Below are 22061 nucleotides of genomic sequence, written 5' to 3'. Positions count from 1 at the left end.
GTTGCTCAGTGGGCAAAGCACAAGCCCCGTATGAGTGAGGTTCTGGGCTGATCCCAGGTATTGCACATGACACAGTGGTCATCTGATAATTCTCTCTCTCTTAAAGATAATATTTTTAAATATTAAATATTTAAATAAATTAAAGATAAATTTTTTATTATCTTTATTTATTTATTGGACAGAGACAGCCAGAAATTGAGAGGAACAGGGAGATAGAGAGGGAGAGAGACAGAGAGATACCTGCAGCCCTGCTTCACTACTTGTGAAGCTTTTTTGCAGATGGGGACCAGGGGCTTGAACCTGGGTCCTTGCACATTCTTATATATGCATTCAACTGGGTGTGTCACCACCTGACCCCAAGACCCCCCTTCTCCCTCCTCCCCTCCCTCCCTCCCTTTCTTCTTTTTTCTCCCAATAAATAAATATTTTCTTAAGATATCTTATTTATTGATTAATAGGATAGAGACAGAGAGAAGATGAGAGAAAAGTGGAGAGAGAGGGAGAGACAGAGACAGAGAGACACCTGCAGCCCTGCTCAACCTCTCATGAAGCTTTTCCCCCAGAAGGTGGGGACCAGGGGCTTGAACCTGGATCTTTGCTCATGGTTACATATGAGCAAAACCACCACTAGGTCTCTAAATCATTTTTAAGACAGAGACAGAGGTAGAGAGAAGTGAAAAAGACCACAGCACTGGGCTTTTTTTTTTGGTCTCCAGGGTTATTGCTGGGGCTGGTGCCTGCACCACACCACGAGTCCACTGCTCCTGGAGGCTATTTTTCCCCCTTTGTTGACCTTGTTGTGGTTATTATTGTTGTTGTTATAGATGCCATTGTTGTTGGGTAGGACAGGACAGAGAGAAATGGAGAGAGGAGGGGAAGACAGAGAGGAGGAGAGAAAGACAGACACCTGCAGACCTGCTTCACCACCTGTGAAGCGACCCCCTGCAGGTGGAGAGCCGGGGGCTCGAACCGGGATCCTCACACCAGTCCTTGAGCTTTGCGCCACGTGCACTTAACCCGCTGCGCTACCGCCCGACCCTGGCACTGGGGCTTTCTTCAACATGGCAGACACCAGGCTGGAGCCTGAGTTGTGCGTGTGGCAGAACAGTGGGCTATTTCACTGGCCTACCACTTTTTTAAATAATAACAATTTCAGGGGAGGGAGATGTGGGTGGTGGTGCCCTCAGTTAAGCAAACATAGTAGGAGCACAAGGACCACACAAGAATCCAGGTTACAACCCCTGCTCCCCATCTGCCCGGGGGGGGGGGGGGTGGCTCACAAGTGGCAAAGCAGGTCTGCAGGTCTCTATCTATCTGTCTATCTATCTATCTATCTATCTATCACTCTCCTCCTCTCTCAATTTCTCTCTGTCCGACCCAATAAAGACAAAATAAATGACCACCAGGGAGCAGTGGATTCATAGTGCCACACTAAGCCCCAGAGAGAACCTGGGAGGCAAGAATTAATTAATTAAATTTCATGGGACTAGAAAACAATTCCCCCACTAGGACACACACTTTACCATGTGCAAGGACCTGGGTTCAATCCCCCAGCCGCTGCAGGGCAACCAAGAGGAAGCTTTACAGGCAGTGAAATAGCACTGTGTCTCTCCTCTCTCCAGTCTCTCTTCTTCTTTGTCACTTAACATCTGTCAAGGGAGGGGGGGAAAGAAAGAGATAGAGAGAGAAAGAAAGAAAGAAAGAAAGAAAGAAAGAAAGAAAGAAAGAAAGAAAGAAGGAAAGAAGGAAGGAAGGAAGGAAGGAAGGAAGGAAGGAAGGAAGGAAGGAAGGAAGAGAGAAAAGACTTTTCTGGGAGCAATGCCCCAGAGAAACTCCGTCAGCCAAAAAGGAGTTGCACTATTCTCCCCATTAGAGAAAAAAAAAAAGTATCATTTAACACATTACTCATTTTACCAGCTTTCATTTACCAAAACTTATGTGAAAATAGTCCCTAGGTCACTGGATTCCAGCCTCTGTAGTCAGAACTCAGTCTATGCTGGGAAGGGGGAGTGGGAGTGGGGGGAAGGGACCCTGAGGATATGTGGGATGGGGAAGGGGGTTCTCCCTGGAGTCTGGTGGGTGGCACACAGGCCAGCCATGCCCACCTCCCCAGCCCAGCCCTGCTACCTCGCCTCCCTGGGCTGCAGCCCCCAGCTCTGCAGGCTGCTGGCTCGCTCCCTTTCTCCAGGCTCTGGTCTGTGAACCTCGGCTACTGGTCAAGTTTCCACTGAATCTCGGCCGGTGGTGGCGGGGTACAAACAAGCCTGACTCACGCCTTCCCGGACCACAGACACCCCGCTCTCCCGTTCATGTCTGTCTCAAGCTGCAGGGAGACTCTGCCTTCCTGGTGTCGCAACTCCAGCTGGGAAGCCAGATCAACCGCCCCAGAATTTGGCTGAGGTCTGAAAGGGAGGAGAAGGAATGAGGTCTCCCTATCAGGAAGCTTCCTCCCTGCACGTGGGAGGCCAAGGAGCTTGAACCTGGGTTCTTGCACGTGGTGACATGAGCACTCAACCAGATGCATCACCACTCAATCCCTTAATCTTTTTTTTTAATTCTTTTTAAAGATAAAGACAGAGGAAGAGAGGCTGGCTGCAAGTTTGTGCTGAGTGCCTCTTAAGATGTCGCTCCCTTTCGCTCCTTTCTCTAACTTTCCTGAGGTCACACAGCCTCACAGTTAGCTGCACACAGCAAACAGTTTAATGGCAGGGCTGGAAGAGACTATAAAGTGAGTCCCACAAGTTTTTTTTTTAAAATGTCAATTTTGAGGTGCTATGAGAGAACTTACCTGGAGTAGTGGACAGTTGACCCTGAGCCAAGACCTGGGTTCAAGTCCCCGAACACCACATGAGAGCACCACGCACAAAGGAAGCGTCAATGCAGTGAAACAGTGTTGTGGGGTCTCTTTCTCCTGCTCTGTCTCTTAACCTGTATCTGAAAAAAAAAAAAAAAGAATGGGATGGGATGGGATGGGATGGGATGGGATGGGATGGGATGGGATGGGATGGGATGGGATGGGATGGGATGGGATGGGATGGGATGAGAAGGTAGGTTGGGATGGGATGGGATGGGATGGGATGGGATGGGATGGGATGGGATGGGATGGGATGGGATGGGATGGGATGGGATGGGATGGGATGGGATGGCATGGGATGGGATGGCATGGGATGGGATGGCATGGGATGGGATGGGATGGGATGCCCCATAACTTTTTTATCCAGTTGTCTGTGGAAGGGCATTTTCATTGTTCCCAAGTTTTTGCTATTGGGAATAAAACCACTGTGAACATGGGGGTGCATGTCTCCCTTCCAATCAGTCTCATTATATTTTTTGGGTAAAAGCCTAGGAGTGGACTTGCTGGATCATAAGGTGTCTCCATTTGTATTTGTTTAAGGGTTCTCCATCCTGTTCTCCATGATGGCTTCCCCAGTCTGCACTCCAGCCAGCAGTGCGGTAGATTCCTCTCTCTCCACATCCTCTCCACAAAATTATTTATTTTGGATAGAAACAGAAATTAAGATGAATGGGGAAGAGAGAGAGAGAGAGAGAGACCTACAGGGCAGATGGTGCCCAGGGGCTCGATCCTGGGTCCTTGTGCTCTGTGACATGTGAGCTTAGCGAGGTGCACCTCTGCTCCGGCTCTCCTTGTGCCTCTTGCAAGGCAGCCAACGGAGCAGCGGCCCGGGTGTACTGGCATGTGCCGGGCAGAGGCATGCTGAGCCCCTGGCACTCTGCTCCTGGGGTCTCCCTGAAGGTGCAGAGTCTTCCTGGCAGAGGAGGAGAGCAGCCCTTTCAGGAACTGCCCATCTCACTGCCAGCTGAGTCAGGGAGTCTCCCCTCTGCTTCCTGCCCAGCTCTGGGCAGCCTGCCTGCTCAGTCACCCCTGTTGTTGCGGCCTGTGGTGGAGAAAGAAGCTGGACCTATAGGGGCCACAGTGGCCACAAGGTGAAAAATCTTCCCCATTTGAGGTCAGAGGACTCCATGTGGACTGTCGCAAGTGTGTGTGAGAGAGAGAGAGATACAGAGACAGAGACAGAGAGAGAATGAGTGAGTGTTCAGTGGTTTTCGCTGACAGCATCACCAACCTGTTTGTTAATTTAAACATAGACATATTCGGGACGAGGTGGCAATACATTTGGTTAAGTGCACAGGTATTCAGGTTCAAGCCCCTGCCTCCCACCTGCAGGGGGAACACTTCACAAGTGGTGAAGCCCGGCAGCAGGTGCCTCTCTGTCTCTCTCCCTATCTCCTCCTCACCTCTCAATTTCTCTCTGGCCTATTAAATAAGTAGAAGGGTGGGAGACCAGCAGGAGCAGGAGATCTGTCATATAGGCATCAAGCCCCAGCAATAATGCTGTTTGAAAATAAATAAATAAAGTATTCTCTTACTTGGAAGGTGCCACAGTGAAGGAGATGTTGGACTCTCAAGTATGAGGTCCCAAGTTCAGTGTCTAGCGCTAATCACATGTGCCATTGTGTGTGTGTGTGTGTGTGTGTGTGTGTGTGTGTCTCATAAATAAATGTCTTTAAAATAATGCATTTACCTATTAATGAAACAGAGAAGGAAGGAGAGAAGCTTTCCCCCTGCAGGTGGAGACTAGGGGCTTGAACCCAGGTCCTTGCGCATTATAACAAGTACCCTCAACCAGGTGCGCCACCACCCAGCCTCAAGGAAGTTTTTCTTCACACACCTCATCAGTCTCTGAAAGGAACACATATAAACTGATTTCCGCACCCACTTACCCAAGTTGGTGAACTCCTCAGAGTCAAACACCAACACCATCAGGATTCCCCGGTCGAGAACAGAGAGCAGGACCCCACTCGCAAGCACCCCCTCCCCATTTCTGAGGTCTCTCTGTCCCTCCCTGCTTTCCCCCCCTCTTCCCTTCTGGTCACACTGTTCATTAGCCTTAGAGTTTGCTTTTGCTGTGCTTAGTTCATCCCTTTAACTGCCTTCCTCTTTATCCCCGCCTAAGAATGAAGTCATGTATGATCCCTCTTGGTGTTGAAAATGGCAGTGTTCTGTCTGTCTGTTACTGAGCAATGTTGCAGGGCATGGACACCTCACCTTCTTTTGTTTTTATCAGTGATGTAATATTGATTTACAAAATTATAAGGTAACAGGAGAATAATTCCACACTGTCCCCAACCCAGAGTCCTGTGTCCCCCATCGCCTTCATCAGAAACCGCTGTCATTGCCTCAAGGTCACAGACGTATGTACAGCTCTCTGTGTACCTGTATCTACACCTCCATCTATCTGCATTTACACATTCTGTGCCCATTTTTTCAATTCCTTTCTAAGTCACACCTACGCCCTTTATTACTTCTGAGTGTCCTTTCTTTTCCCTCTTCTCTCTCAGATTAGTGAAACAGTGCCTGAATCTCTCTGGTGTTTTCCAGATTCAGTTCCCTTTCATAGATGCTATAAAATCAAGGTTCCTGGTGACCAGTGTTCTACGTCCCAGTGGAATTGGGATTCAGAGTCCTCTCAGCATCTTTCTCTGTCATTTCCCCCCTCTGAGAGTATGGGCCAAAGTTATTTTGGGGGGAGCAGAAAGTGGAAGGTCTGGCTCTGTCATTGCTTCTCCGCTGGACATGGGTGTTGGCAGGTGGATCCACACCCCCAGCCTGTCTCTCTCTTTCCCTAGTGGGACAGGGCTCTGGGGAGGGGAGGTTCCAGGACACATTGGTGAGGTCGTCTGCCCAGGGAAGTCAGAATGGAATCATAGTAGTATCTGCAACTTGGTGGATAAAAGGCACTTGAGATAGAAAGCAGGACAAAATGTTTGAGAAGCAGGAACCGAAAAAGCAAGAATAGAGCAGATGAGAATAGGGAACTCAGGGTGGAGAGGAGCTAGGAAGTTTATTTCAGGAATGTTCCTGGGGGGGGGGGGGGCATGACTTTAGTAATCTTTGCTTTAGCTTGATAGCTAAGATGGGGATGGACTGAAAAAGTCGCCCAGGAGGAGATAAGCAGGCTGCCTTGGGTCCTTGACTGTTGTGAATGACTCAGCAGTTAACAAGGCCCCAGGCAAGCTCTTTGAATAAGTGCTTGAAGGTTTGGGGACTGAACACCCAGGACCAGAAAAACTGGATTGGATGGGAGCCCTACTTTTAAATATTGAGGACTCCACAGTGCTCCCCATCCCCACTGCACCAATGCCTCCCCCCCAAGAGTGCAGAAGGTCTCCCTCTGTCCAGGTCCGTGCCCCAGGGCTGGCTCTCCCAAAGACAGACAGGCCCGAGTGTCTGTCCCCACCGTAATGGGCCCAGGCAGGAGTGTCCACACTGACCTGCCCTGTCTAAGGCAGCAGGAAGAACACAGGACTTGCATGCCTGAGGCTCCCAGTTCAATCCCCATTCCCACACGTACCAGAGGCATGCCCTGATTCTCTTTCTCTCTCTTTCCTTCTCTCTCTCATATGAAATACGTCTTTCATTTAATTCTTTTTTATAAATTATATATTCTTATATACAGCTATATTATATTTATGTATATATTATTATTAATTTAATAATGATGGACAAGACTGTGGGATAAGAGGGGTATAATTCCACACAATTCCCATCACCAGAGATCTGTATCCCATCCCCTCTATTGGAAGCTTCCCTATCCTTTGTTCCCCCTGGGAGCATGAACTCAGGATCATTATGGGGAGCAGAAGGTGGGAGGTCTGGCTTCTGTAATTGCTTCTCTGCCGGACATGGGTGTTGGCAGGTGGATCCATCCCCCCCAGCCTGTTTCTATCTTTCCCTAGTGGGTCAGGGCTCTGGGGAGGGGAGGTTCCAGGACATATTGGTGAGGTCACCTGCCCAGGGAAGTCAAGTTGGTGTCATGGTAACGCCTGCTACTTGGTGGCTGAAAAACATTAAGATATAAATCAGGATAAATTGTTCAATAATCAAGAACCTACAGATAAGAATACAGCAGATGACATTAGGGGTCTTCATGTTGGAAAAAGCTAGTAGGTCTTTTTTAGGTATATTCCAAGGGGCCCATGACTTTATTGCTTTTTGCCTGAATCCAGGAGCTAATATGCAGGGCAGAATACAGGTCCTGGAAAAGGATGACAGGGGACCTAGTGGGGGCTGGATTGTTATGTGTAAAACTGAGAAATGTTATGCATGTACAAACTATTGCTTTTACTGTCGAATGGAAAATATTAATCCCCCAATAAAGGAAAAATAAATCAATGAATGTATTGTCTGGGGAGGTATATATTATTATCTTTATATAAATGTATTTACCTAGTAATTTGTAGAGTCAGGGCCTCATATATGTGTGATTTCACATCTTCCAGCTCAATATTTTCATTCAGACGCATGCACGCGCACGCGCGCGCGTGCGCGCGCGCGCGCACACACACACATACACACACACACACACACACAACAGGCTCAGCATAGCACTTGAGCTTCTCCTGATGTCATAGGACCTCCCATGTGGTTCCAGGGCTCCAATATGGACTGTGCACATGTCCAGACATATGTGCTACTTACTGAGATCTCTCAGCCCCTGAAATAAACCTTTTTGGAAAAAAAAAAAAAATACAGCCCAGCGGTAGCACACATGCAAAGAGCATATATTACGGTATATCAGAACCCAGGTTCAAGCCCCCAGTCCCCACCTGCATGGAGGAAGCTTCATAAGTGGTGAAGCAGGGCTGCAGGTGTCTCCTTGTCTCTCTCTCTATCTCCCCTTCCCCTCTCAATGTCTCTCTATCTCTATCCAAAAATGAATTAATTAAATGGTTTTTTTTTTCAAATGGAGCAAGTCTACCCACAGAGTAGGCCTCCCCAGATCTCTAGAACTTTTAGGAACCCCTGTCTTCTCTCTTTGGTTAATCTCCCTGAGGGTCTTAGGATCCAGTGTGAGCCCAGTGCCTGCGAAGCTCTGGGCCTCTTCTCTTTCTCCAGCCCCTTTTCCTTGTCTGCCCCTCAGAAGAAAGGCTTCTCCCCACACCCTCCCTTTCAGATTTAATGAGGGATTTTTTTCAGTGATGTCAGACTTCAAAGGAAACCTCCCCCACCTCATAAAGTTCACGACCAGACTTCCCTTTGTGAGGCTTTCTCATTCCTGGGGAGAGAAGGAGTTGGACTAATTCCCCCTCCTCTCCCTCACTTTCCCTTTCCTGGAAAAGAAGAAGGAGGAGGAGGAGGAGGAGGAGGAGGAGGAAGAGGAGGAGGAGAAAGAGGAAGAGGAAGAAAGAGAAGGAGAGGAAGAGGAAGAGGAAGAGGAAGAAGAAGAAGAAGAAGAAGAAGAAGAAGAAGAAGAAGAAGAAGAAGAAGAAGAAGGAGAAAAGTTGAGGAATCCCAGCCCAGAAGCTGAGAGTCCCCTGACTTCAGCTTCCAGCCCTCCTGGAGTCTACACCCCACTCCCCCTCTGGCCTCAGGCCTGGCTTTCCTCAGCCCCTTGCTAGCTAACAGCAGAGTCTGGCCACAGCGAGGGAGCGAGACCCAGCTTAATTGAATCTTTCGGTGGTAATTCACAGAACAAAGTCTGACTGTCTGACCTGGAAACCACACCATGGGGTGTTTAGAAACCCTCAGCCTAGTCAAAACAACCTAAGTTCAAAGGGAAAGGGATAGAAAGCGAGTCACAGGGTGGCCCCAGATGCTCTCTCCCGGGAAGGGAGGGATGTCCTCTGGGGTGAGGTGTCAAGGTTGGAAAGCTCCTTGGTGGCATCTAGACTTGCTCCACAGTGGGGACCTGTGTGGTCCTCCTGGGAGAAGCTTTTCAGCTGGGGAGTGAGGGCTGAGAGGAGACAAGGTGAGGTTACTGGGCTGCCCTCTCTGATGGTGGGGGCACGTCCCAGGACAGAAACACCTGCACTCAAGGCTTTAAGAGCTCCTGAGAACTACAGGAATGCAGAGGTTACACAGGCTGCTGTGCTGAACATAGATCCTGGATCAAATCAATAAGGTTTTCAGTTAACAGTATCCATATACTTTCCCCATATTGGGGAGCTACTGTCTTCCCTGATGCAGCTTTCTAGTCCTATTTCCAACTATGACCTGTGTTACCTCAGAATTTTGTAAACCAATATTAAATCACTAAAAGAGGGGGAAAAAAAGCAACAGTGGAAGAAGCAAAGGAGGAGTTGTGGAAGGGGTGTGATCCTGTGGACACCTTGTGTTGAGACCTCTAGCTCTTTTTAAAAAAATTTTAAATTTATTTATAAAATGGAAATATTGACAAAGCCATAGGATGAAGGGTATAATTCCACACAATTCCCACCACCAGAATTCTGTATCCTATCCCCTCCCCTGATAGCTTTCCTATTCTTTATCCCTCTGAGAATATGGACCCAGGATCATTATGGGGTGCAGAAGATGGGAGGTCTGGCTTCTGTAATTGCTTCTCTGCTGGACATGGGTGTTGGCAGGTGGATCCATATTCCCAGCCTGTCTTTCCCTAGTGGGGTGGGGCTCTGGGGAGCTGAGGCTTCAGGATACATGGTGGGGTCGTCTTCCCAGGGAAGTCAGGTTGGCATCATGGTAGCATCTGGAACCTGGTAGAGCAAATTGTTGACTAATCATGAACCTAAAGGCAAGAATATTGCAGATGAAGGTTTGAGGTTTCCATTTTGGAAAAAACTAGTAGATCTACTTTAGGTATATTCCAAGGGGCCCATGAATTTACTAGTTTTTGCCTGAGCCTGACATCTAATATGCAGGTGGACCCAGGTTATTGTCTAGGGAGATGGTGTCACACCCTTGTTTTTTGTTGTTGTTGTAGTTATTGTTATTGATATCGTCATTGTTAGATAGGACAAAGAGAAATGGAGAGAGGAGGAGAGAAAGATAAACACCTGCAGACCTGCTTCACTGCCTGTGAAGCGACTCCCCTGCAGGCGGGGAGCCAGGGGCTCAAACCGGGATCCTTACATGGGCCCTTACGCTTTGTACTACCTGCACTTAACCTGCTGCGCTACTGCCCGACTGCCACTTCTTCTCTTCTTATAAGACACAAGTTATTCAACTTAGAGCCCACCCTAATTCATCATGATCTCATTTCCATCCCCAAAATCATTCAGTGAGAAAGTAATGACTTTAAGGACCTCTGTGGGTACGTGGGTACAGTTTATGATCTTTTCGTCATAGGTGTCTGCACAGCACTCCCACCACCAACTTAAGCTCTTCACCATCATGCCATGAACCCCCAGGGCCCTCTCTCCTCTCGCCCACCTCCCCTTCACCCCAGGTACTTGTGCTTTGCTGCAACAGAACAGATTCAGGCGAGTCTCACCCTGCATTTCTCCTTTCTCTCTTTGCTCCTTAAGTTCTACCTATGAGTGAAACTGGCTCGCCTCACCTAACAGGATTCCTTCATGTCCTCTCCAAGATGAGGCAATGGAGATGGTTTCATCATGTCTAATGGCTGAGTGGTACTCCATTGTATGTGTTACCACAACTTTCTTTTTTTTATATATATATTTATTTATTTATTTTACCTTTTGTTGACCTTGTTGTTTTTCATTGTTGTTGTAGTTATTATTGTTGGATAGGACAGAGAGAAATGGAGAGAGGAGGGGAAGACAGAGAGGGGGAGAGAAAGACAGACACTTGCAGACCTGCTTCACCGCCTGTGAAGCGACTCCCCTGCAGGTGGGGAGCCGGGGGCTCGAACCAGGATCCTTATGTGGGTCCTTGCACTTTGTGCCACCTGTGCTTAACAGGCTGTGCTACTGCCCGACTCCCCTACCATGACGTTCTTAACCTCTCATCTGTGGTTAAGCACCAGGGCAACTCCCAAAGTTGGGCTCTTGCAAATACGGCTGTTTAGAGCATCCATGTGCAGAGATGTCTTTGGATAGGTGTTTTTGTATTCTTTGGGTAGGTGAGGAGCTACTGGGTCACAGATTAGGTTCATTTTTATTGTTCTGAGCTCTCTGCAGACTGTTTTCTTTTTTATTTAAATTTTAATTATCTTTATTTATTGGATAGAGACAGCCAGAAGTCAAGAGGGAAGGGGGAGATAGAGAGGGAGAAACACAGAGAGACACCTGCAGCACTGCTTCAACACTCGCAAAGCTTTCCCCCTGCAGATGGGGACTGGTGGCTTGAACCTGCATGTTGTCACATATGCACTCAACCAGGCCCCAGACTGTTTTCTATAGGAGTTGGACCGATCTACATTCTCAGCAGCAGTGTAGATGGATCCCTTTCCCCTACATCTGGAAAGTGTCCCTGTTCTTTCTAGTGTATGATATTCTCTCAGATGTGTAGTGATATCTCATTGCTGTCAATACTTTGTCTTCACTTGAACTTGCCAACTCTACAAAAATGGTCACAGACTAAAAGTTCCAAGAAGACTAAAGTGGGTATTTGTCCCATTATAGAATAGTCTTTGTTCCTATGTGACAAAATAGTGAGTTCACTAGGGAATGTGGAAGGAGCCCCGTAAGGTGTCCCAGGAACAGTCCTCCCCTACCCATCCCAACTTCTAAGGTAGAGAATTAACATGGCAGATGGTAATGAGAGTTGACCTTGGAGTTGTTGGCTTCATTTGGCTTGGCTTGGCTTGGTTTGGTTTGGTTTGGTTTGGTTTGGTTTGGTTTGGTTTGGTTTGGTTTGGTCTGGTCTGGTCTGGTCTGGTCTGGTCTGGTCTGGTCTGGTCTGGTCTGGTCAGGTCTGGTCTGGTCTGGTCTGGTCTGGTCGGGTTTGGTTTGGTTTGGTTTGGTCTGGTCTGGTCTGGTCTGGTCTGGTCAGGTTTGGTTTGGTTTGGTTGTAGTCATCACTGAAGACTCATTGCTCACAGAGACACAGGGAGAGAAGGAAAGACACTAGAATACTGAAGCTTCCTCTAGTTCAGTGGAGGCCTGGCTTGAACCTTGGTTTACACATGGCAAAGCAGGTGCACCTGGACCTTAGTATATTTTAAACCTCATCACAGTCTAATAGTTTTCATCACACACAAGTAACATTCGTGATGGTGTTCAAAAACAGAAGTGATGGTTGTGGATAAAGCATTGGACTCTCAAGCATGAAGTCCCAATTCAATCCTGCAGCACATGTACTAAAGTGAGATCTGGTTCTTTCTTTCTCTCCTCCTATCTTTCTCTTGAATAAATAAAATCTTTGGGGGTTGGGCAGTAGCATAGCGGGTTAAGCGCACACATGGCACAAAGCACAAGGACCAGCATAAGGATCCCGGTTCAAGCCCCCGGATCCCCACCTGCAGGAGAGTCGCTTCATGAGCGGTGAAGCAGGTCTGCAGGTGTCTTTCTCTCCCCCTCTCTGTCTTCCCCTCTTCTCTCCATTTCTCTCTGTCCTATCCAACAATGATGGCAACAATAACTACAACAATAAAACAAGGGCAACAAAAAGGAAAATAAATAAATAATAAAAAATAATTTAAATAAATAAGTCAATAAATAAAAGCTTTTAAAAAAGAGAGAAAGACCTGCTTTGCCACTTATGAGGTGCCCCCCCCTTTGCAGGTGGGGAGCTGGGGGCTCAAACCCATATCCTTACACTTAGTACTATGTGCACTTAACTGGGTACACCCGACCTCCTCCATTGCACATGTTTTAAAATTATATTACGTCATATTTGTATATCAATATAAAGAAAAATAGAAGTGATGGTGAGATCATTGCCAAGACTTCACATCCGGAGTGTCCCTCCTTTCATGGCTTCTAGTTCTCTTCATCTATCACCCTCACTCCTACTGACTTACAGGGTGCTTAGCCAACAGCAGGGTGAGGTCTAGCTACTCTACTTGCATGGTTCTCCTAAAATCCATCCTCTTCTACTCTAAAACCAAGTCGTTGTAGACTTCGGCCACAAGAAAATTTGAATTGGGAGCTGACAGCAAGAGAGTGTATCATGATCATTTGATAGATTTGGCATGTATGCTTAACCATAGAAGGCACATGATGTATATTTAGATGGTCTGCCATCTAAATATAATTCCACCAACACACTGATAACTTACCAAATAGCAGTAAAGGGACTGGGAGCAGTGCTGTTGGTTGAGTGCCCACATTACAGTACACAAGGAACCAGGTTCAAGCCTCTGGTCTCCACCAGTGGTGAAGCAGGGCTGCGGGTATCTCTTTTACCTTTTTCACTCTCTATCTCTCCTTTCCCACTCAATAGATATATCTGTCTCTATCCAAACTAAGTAAATGAAAATATTTTTTTTTAACAAGGAAAGTAAAACAACCTCAAAATAAAAAAACAGTGAGTACTTAGTTTTGATAGAATTATCTTAGTAATTATTAATAATAGTTGTTGTTAAAAATAGGCGGCTCTAGCCAGGTGGGCTAGCTTCACGGGTGGGTAACAGAGACGCGGAGACAACGGCTGGGCAGGGAAGCTGTATTTCTTTATTCAGGAACAACGATTCATAAACTAAGACAAACTAATCACCAAACAGAACTCTGCTGTCTCTTTGCAGCGGTGCAAGCACTCTCTCTCACTCTGCAACTCTCCAACTCAGGAACCCTCTCTCACTCTAGAACTCTCGAACTCTCGCGGGGTTCCTCGGGGTGGGGCCAAGCAGGCCCGCGAAATTAACTGGACTGATCTAATTCTCTTGGCGGGGGAGAACTAGAACCCAATGTAAAGCATACAACAAATAGTAATTTTAAATTTGATTCGCTTTTGTTAAACTCTGTCTGTAAAGTCTCTTGAGTGTTTCAGAGAAATAAAGACCACTCTTTCTGGAAAGAATGACTCATGCAGTAGTTCAGCTCAGTGTTTCCTGTGATTCACACCATCAGATCTCCTAACACTTATTGAACCTTCCTGTAGCCATACTGAGAGACAAGACTGATGCCTGAGTTCTGAATTTTAGGTGTATAAAAAGACCTTGGTCTTCTAAAAATTTTACCTGATTCACTTGCTAGTTGACAACATCCCCACTTAATGTCATCTCTTTCTCTCTGCTCTACACAACTTTTGTGAACACAGAAGGATGTAGAACTTATGCTTGAAATATTCCTGAAGTTTCATTTGGGAAAGACAACTTTGGCAACATGTCAACCTAGTTTCAAAATCATGGTGCTATCATCCATGAAGTGTGAGGTCCTGAGGGCAGCTTCACTACTTTGAGTCCATTTTCTTTTTCTTTTTTTTTTTTAGTAGAGGAGACAGCACTGTGGATGACTGCTTTTTTTTTTTTTCTTTATGGGGGAGGGAGGAATTAATGACTTATAGTTGATAGTAAAATAGAGTAGTTGGTACATATGTGACATTTCTCAGTTTTTCACATAAAAATCTAACCCTTCCCTGCCCCAGGTCCTCCTCTGCCATCATGGTTCCAGGACCTAAACACTCATCCCCTCCCAGAGTTTTTTTTTTACTTTGGTGACATACAAAAATGATCTTTGTGTGTATGTGGTTTATGGTGCTGGGATTGAAACCAGGACTTTAGAGCCTCAGGCATGAGAATCTCTTTGCATAACCGTTATGCTATCCACTCCCATCCACCCACCTACCCACCCTTTTTTCTTTTTTAAACCAGATCACTCCTTCACACTGGTTTCCAGTAGTGCTGGGGACTGAAACTGAGACATCTAAGCCTCCGGCATGGAAATCTCTTTGCATAACCATTAGGCTCTCTCCCCAGCCCTACTTCCTAGTGTTTTATCATGGATTTTGTCATTAGACTAGATTTTTTTATTATTATTCAATGAATCAGTGGCCCTTGCTTATTTATTCATTCAAAGATTTACTTAGTGATCTACTTTAAAGAGACAAAGAGAGAGGTTGAAAATGGGAGAGCTTAGACCACTATTCAGCTTTGGCATGTGTTCGTGCATTTTACAACTTCATGTTGAACTTCAAGTTCACTCTGGGTCCCTCTTAGTAGCTCTACCTCCATAAATATTAACTTTCATTTAATTCTACTAAGAAAACCAATGGTTGGCACACTGCATTGACGAGTTTGACTCTAGAAGAGTCTTCTGTACCTGATGTTTAACAAAAGGACTTTTAAATTCTTGACAGGAAAGGAGAAACAGCCCTTCATATGTCTAAGTATTTTGTGTAGACAAACACTAGTATACAGGTGACAAAGGCAATGGTATAAGGCACAAAATAATGACTGTTGTGCCCAGGAAGATTCAGCTTGTGCTGGCATATCTGCCTGCAATGTTAGCACATGGTCATCAATGTAGCAGCTAAGTGTTGACTTTGAACTCTTCGCCTTTCTTTTCCAGCTACAGTCTAAGAGGCTATTTATTCTAAAACCCAGACTTTTGTTCAAGTGTGAGCCCTTGTCCAGAAGAGAACTTTGAGAATGTAACCCCCACGACACTGTAGGCAATGACCTACTGCTAGCTACCCAGAAAACAGGTCTGAGATCCATGCTGATGCTGAGGAAATAGATACAGTTACTGTGAAATATAAAGTCACTTAATTAAATTGGAAGGGAGGGGAATTAAGTAGATCGTCATTTTGATGGTTTGGAGCATTTAAGTGGTCAAACCCTTGGAGCCAGTAAGTTATCAAGTAAAATCTTCTGTGCAAAATAAAATGCACAGGAAGTAATGTGCTCTTAAATCCCACAGCTTGTGAAAATCCAAAGATTCAGAAGATCTAATCATTAGTCAAGTCATAAATCGTGTGATGAGAGGTGTCACATGAACAATTGAATCTTGTCTTTAGACTTTCAAGGAGATGCCCATAAAAGTACAATCTAGGGGAGTTGGGCTGTAGCATAGTGGGTTAAGCGCAGGTGGCGCAAAGCACAAGGACCGGCATAAGGATCCCGGTTCGAACCCCTGGCTCCACACCTGCAGGGGAGTCGCTTCACAGGTGGTGAAGCAGGTCTGCAGGTGTCTATCTTTCTCTCCTCCTCTCTGTCTTCCCCTCCTCTCTCCATTTCTCTCTGTCCTATCCAACAACGACAACAACAATAATAACTACAACAATAAAACAACAAGGGCAACAAAAGGGAATAAATAAATAAAATAAAAATTTTTTTTTTAAAAAGTACAATCTAATCCTCAGTGAACGTAGATGGCCTACACAGAATCTGCTTGTTGCTGGCAGGTCCAAGGATTTCATATTTTGTTGATGGCTTTTTGTTTAGTGGAACATTGGAAATTAGAGGTTTCCATATCCCATTTGCAGTGCAATTCAGACAATTGTCAAGGTACAAGTAACATCAACAGCAACCAAGTTCTGTTATTTTGTATGAACAGAACAAAGAACTTCAGATGGAAAGAATATCTTTTTTTTTCCCCCCACACACAAAAAAGGCTTAGAAATCAAGAAATGCAAACCTCATTCCCCAAGGAATGTTAATCCTTTAGACTCTCCACTGCTGTTGAGCTTAGTGGGAAGCTTTTCACAAACTCTCCATCTTCCTCTTTGATATGTTAGCCTCTTAATCATTTGAAGTCAACCACCTCAAACTGACATTTTTGCTGATAAAGTCCCTTTATAATGACAGACTTGGTGTTTCAATTACCGCCTAGTCTTCTCTAAGATGGTGACCTAATCGTAGCCAATGCTTCCAGTAGAAACACTCACTTGTTAACCTCTAGTTATTTCTGGGCACAGCTGAAATAAAACAAATTGCTTTTTAAGTTTTATGAGATTCCAGATTCTGTGTCTTATTTTCCATTTATTCATGGCCATGTTTCCATGTAAGTTTTATCTGCTCCCTCTAAACCATGAAAAACACATTATTCCATGCAAAGCATTGGAAAGGGCTGTTGGCTGGCACTAGGTCACATTGTCTTGTGCTATTTCTCGTTTTGAATTTTCTGGAAGGAAACCCCTCCTTCTGGGTAGACATAACTTTCCATCCGTGTTGGAGGAAATTGTGTGTGTGTGTGTGTGTGTGTGTGTGTGTGTGTGTGTGTGTGTTTCTTTCTCTCCTCCTGTCTTTCTCATTAATAAATAAAATATTTTTTAAAAAATAATAAAAATAATAAAAATTCAATTAAGCCACACTCATATCAATATTTGCTACCCGGCTGTCTCTGAAATATATCCTAGAGTGATGTATTTGTTAAGTATAGCTTTTTAAGTTTTTTCTCAGCATGGGTGCCTGTTTGGTGTGTATCAGTTGTTACAGGAGTTAAAATAGCAAGGGGAGGGATGGGAAAACTTTCAAGTTATGAAACTTCATTGCACCGTCAGCCCGATGTTCTGTGTGAACTAAATGGGCTGAGATTGCTTCGAGGATTCCTTTGCCACTCACGTTAGTCATTCTCTGCCTTTATTCTTGCTACTTAAAGGCATGAGAGTGGAGGTAGCTTTATGAGAGAACAGCCAACACAAAAATTCAGATAACTGAATTTTCATTCAGTCTGTTTCTTTGCTGAGGCTGAGTCCTGTTTTGTATTAGACAGGGAATTGAAGAGGGACAAAGAGGGCCATTGAAATACGTCCAGCGCTGGACAGTACAAAACATTTTGGAAACTTTCTCTGCTATCGTTGTCTGCTATTTAAGTGCATCTTTGACAACTTGAAACAATATGCTAATCACCCTCATGTCTTCACAGGCAGAATCCCCTTCCCTGTTCATGTGAAGGAGCCTATACTGAGTAGTTTATCAAGCCCACTCTCCCAGTGTCACCTTTAAAGATTATTGACACTTCTGCTCAAGCTAAAAGGTGTCTATATAGGATGACAAATTCCTTGAATCCCTTCTTTAGTGTGAGTTCCTTTCCTTGCTTGTAAAATGTCTCATTCAGAAAGAAAGACATGCACTGTACACTAGTCACAACAGCCAAAGAATGGAGTCAACTTATTTGTCCATGAGTAGATGCTTGGAAAACTAAGCCATGGGATAGAGATTCTACTTAAGTTAAGTTAGATGAAGTCATGCCTTTGGGAGGGGAGAAATGGGTAAAACTGGGGGTGGTGATGTCAAGTAACATAGGTCAGGAAGAGAAAGATAACTCATGGGTGGTTTCACTTATATATAAAATAGAAATAGCTTGAGCATGTGAGTTTAAAAGAAATTAGTAACAGTAACTAAAGCTGAGCAGCCCCTATAAAAGACTGTATAGAGGGTCCTTATGCAAGTAAAAAGGGGATTTTTTTTATGGTCCAGCACTACCACTCTTATGCACTCAAACACTAATTATAAGGAACACATGCAGCCCTGTGATCACAGCTGCATTATTCCCAATATCCAGAGAGTGGAAGCAGCCTAAATGTCCGTCTACCGATGACTAGAGAAAGAAGTTATGGGATACAGACTGTTCTGCCATCAGAATGACGATAGTGTGGCTTTTGAAAAGAAATGAGATTCTGCTTAGCAAAATAAGTAAAGAGACAAAAGACCACTACCAGATGGTTTCACTCACGTGGAGAATCTAGAAAACTAAGGCACATGAACTTGCAAAAACAAAGGAAAAAAAGCAAACAAACTATTTCTGAGGCTTTGTGTTAATTCTGGTGATTATCTTTGGGAGGGTGAGGACACTAAAATTTAGTGGTGGGTAAAGCACAGAGCCATGCACTATAATATTAAGCCTTGTAACCCATTACTAGCCCTAAATAAAAATAAATAAATAACCAAAAGAATTCAGTAATCAGAGAGAATAAGGAAGGGAAGAGGGAATGATAAGGAGGGGGAAGTGATTAGAAGTCTCTCCTTGGTGTATGACATTGGAACGTTGGTGGAAGGTGTGAGTTGTAGCTACACACAGACACACACACACACACTCTCCTGAAATCTCACAATATTTTAAACCAATACAAAGTTAATGAATATAAGTAGAAGAACACAAGGCAAAGTGATGTCAAGGAATTTAGTCCATCATTCATACCAAGTAATCAAGACTCAGAGGTCTTCAAAGTCCAGTTCCTTGTGACAAAGTCAGAAAAAATAAAAAGGTGTTTATACAGTGCGTGTTATCAGATTAGGACTTTTCCAATTTCTTTGTGTATATTTATTTATTTATTTTAAAGGATTTTATTTATTTTATTTTTGAGAGAGATGCAGAGAAACAAAGACACAGAGAGAAATACCAGAGCACTGCACAGCTCTGGCTTATGGTGGTGCAGGGGATTGAACCTGGGACTTCAGAGCCTCGGACATGAGAGTCTCTTTGCATAACTATTATACTATCTATCCCTGCCCTATATTGATTTATTTAATCTTCATGGTAACGTGCCAGGTGGGAGTTAGGATTATCCTGTGTCACCAGAAAAGGCTGACTCCACACCATGTGGCACCTAGGACTGGGGCTCATTATGGAGCTAGGTGCCTTGGTTCTACTGAGCTCAACATTCCCCCTCCCTGGCTGAGCCAACATTCCTGATTTCGGTTCTACCCTGGACTTGTTTTGGGATCGAGGGGTGGAAAACTTGCTAGTATAAAATACTGCTCAACTCCTCAAAACTGATCTTTTCCTATTACTATGAGCATCACTGAAGTTGGCCAAAATGCATTTAGAAGTAAATTCAAAAATCACTTACAGGGGCTGGGAGATGGTGCACCTGGTTAAGCATGCATAATACTAAGCACAAAGATCCACACAAGGACTCAGGTTCAAGCTCTGGGCTCCCCACCTGCAGGGGGGACACTTCACAAGCGATGAAGCAGGTCTGCAGGTGTCTCTCTGTCTCTCTCTCCCTCTCTTTTTCCCCCTCCTCTCTCAACTTCTCTCTCTTCTCTATTCAATAACATGGGAAAAGATAGCCGCCAGGATTAGTGGATTCATAGTGCCGGCACCAAGCCCCGGCTAGAGATAACCCTGGAGGAAGAAAAAAAAAAATCACTTACTGGATAATGCATCATGTTAAATATTGAGCAGGCCCAGCAGAGGTAACATTTTCAGGATGGAAAGGAGTCATAAAATAACCATATGACCACTGCAGACCGGTTATTAAATATCAATCTGGTGGTTTCAATGTTGGCATTAGTTTGGAAAGACCCACCTGAATGGGAAACTAAGCCCACAAGTCACATCTCTATGTAGACCATTCTCTTTGTAGGGCACCTGGCAAAGCACCCTCAAGAGGTTGTTCTATATTCTTGTACTTTGTTGTTTTTCTTTATTTCAGTTTTTAATCAGATTGCACCATTGAGCTTTGTGAGTGTCTTCTCACATCTTTACCGGAATAGATTAGATTGTCACACCACACTTACCACCAGTGTTCAATATGCCTCCTTCACAGATCCTTGTACCCATCTACACCTTCTGCCCTCTCCCTGGCTAGGATCTCCCCCTGTCCACAGTCCACAAAAAAAGCCTTGATTTGGCTTTGTCAGCTCCCTTGCTTATATACTCTATCATCTACATATGAAAAAAGTTACCCAGTAACTTCTTCTGACCTACTTCACATGGTACCATTTCCTCCAAAATCATCTATGTTGATGCAAACATCAAGATGCCATCTTTTCATAGCTAGGTAATATTTCATTGTGCAAGTAGACCATAACTTTCTAGAGTACTCGTCTGTCACCAGATACTTGGGTTCTTTCTACACTCTGCCTATTGTAAATGGCACTGAAAGGAACATATGGGTGTACACAGCCTCTCACACTGGTATGTTTGTATCCTGTGGGTAAACACGTAGGAGTAGAATTGTTAGGCCAAGTGGCAATTCTGCTTTTAGCATCTTGATAATCCTCCATATTGAGAAATCAGGTTTTTCTGATTTCTTCAGAAATCAGGTTTGATGGTGATTGCAGAAAATTGCTGCACTGACCACTGTGTTGCCAGTTTATGCAAGAAAATGCATTGTCCATAAACAAAATGACATGTCAGAACAATTTGATGGGGTTGAGTGCATCTAAAGTGTGTATCGCATGTTAAGAATGAAACCAAACCCTAAAATCATCTCTCTTTGATTCCATGGGCCATGTGGCTCACAGGACCTGAGACGGGAGATATTTGAACCTTTGTCCTCTCAAGCATCAGACATTTCTTTTTTTTTTTATTATTTAAGAAAGGAGACATTAACAAAACCATAGAATAAGAGGGGTACAATTCTGCACAATTCCCATAACCCGATCTCCATATCCCATCCCCTCCCCTGATAGCTTTCCCATTCTCTATCCCTCTGGGAGTATGGATCCAGGGTCGTTGTGGGTTGCAGAAGGTGGAAGGTCTGGCTTCTGGAATTGCTTCCCCGCTGAACATGGGCGTTGACTGGTCATCCATACTCCCAGCCTGTCTCTCTCTTTCCCTAGTAGGGTGGGGCTCTGAGGAAGTGGAGCTCCAGTACACATTGATAGGGTCGTCTGTCCAAGGAAGTCTGGTCAGCATCTTGCTGGCATCCAGAACCTGGTGGCTGAAAAGAGAGTTAACATACAAAGCCAAACAAATTGTTGAACAATCATGGACCTAAAGACTGGAATAGTGCAGATGAAGTGTTGGGGGGTATTCCCTGCAACCATCAGACATTTCTAAGCCTTCAGTGCTCAGAGCCATTGGGAGAGAGTGGATGAGAGTGGATGGCTTTCTTCTCTCCATTTCTCTACCTCAAGTGAAGACAGTATGCCTCCTGAAAGTTAAAAGGATAGATAAAACTGCCCCCACACACACACACACCCTGTAGGAAAGGACCTCAGGGTCACCTAAAAACTCCTTTTATTCATCCAGCTGGCTTGGGGGGGGGTACTTCAGTATCAGAGAAGACAAGGAAGAGTCCCAACATACAGAGTTTAAATTATAAAACAGTCCATACTTTATCAGCAGAACTGGCAGACACATCAGACAACCCCTTAATTACCCTCTCCAGCTGTCTTTCAGTGCTGGAATTTCCTTGGCCTGATCCAGCTCACCAAATGAGCAGCAAATGTTGAAAAATCTGGTGCTTGGAACCAGGAGACACGCGACTATGAAAACACGGACTTGTGGCTAGACAAGTTGAAAGAAACTTTCCCACAAGGCCATGTCCCCCCTAGCAACTTCCTGTCACGCTAGAGAAAGATGGAATCCTGAAGCTTGACAGTGTGTTTCTCCTCTTAGGGAAAATACAAATAATGACATATCAGAATCAAACTTTTTATTTTATTTTTACCCTTTAAAGTTGTTAGTGGGGCTTGGTGCCAGCACTATGAATCCACTGCTCCTGTTGGCCAGTTTTTTCCATTTTATTGGATAGCACAGAGAGAAATTCAGAGAGAAGGGGG

The 22061-nt window shown here is 44.8% G+C and overlaps 1 protein-coding gene across 3 annotated transcripts in view; it reads left to right on the top strand.

The window, feature by feature from the left end:
• The window catches only part of RUNX1 (RUNX family transcription factor 1), a 307007-nt gene that overhangs the window by 72782 nt on the left and 212164 nt on the right, over nt 1–22061 (top strand). The gene's annotated exons all lie outside the window — the stretch shown is intronic.

The sequence above is a fragment of the Erinaceus europaeus genome, chromosome 9, assembly GCF_950295315.1.
Source record: "Erinaceus europaeus chromosome 9, mEriEur2.1, whole genome shotgun sequence".
NCBI classification, from domain to species: domain Eukaryota; kingdom Metazoa; phylum Chordata; class Mammalia; order Eulipotyphla; family Erinaceidae; genus Erinaceus; species Erinaceus europaeus.
This window is presented reverse-complemented; position numbering and strand designations above follow the sequence as displayed.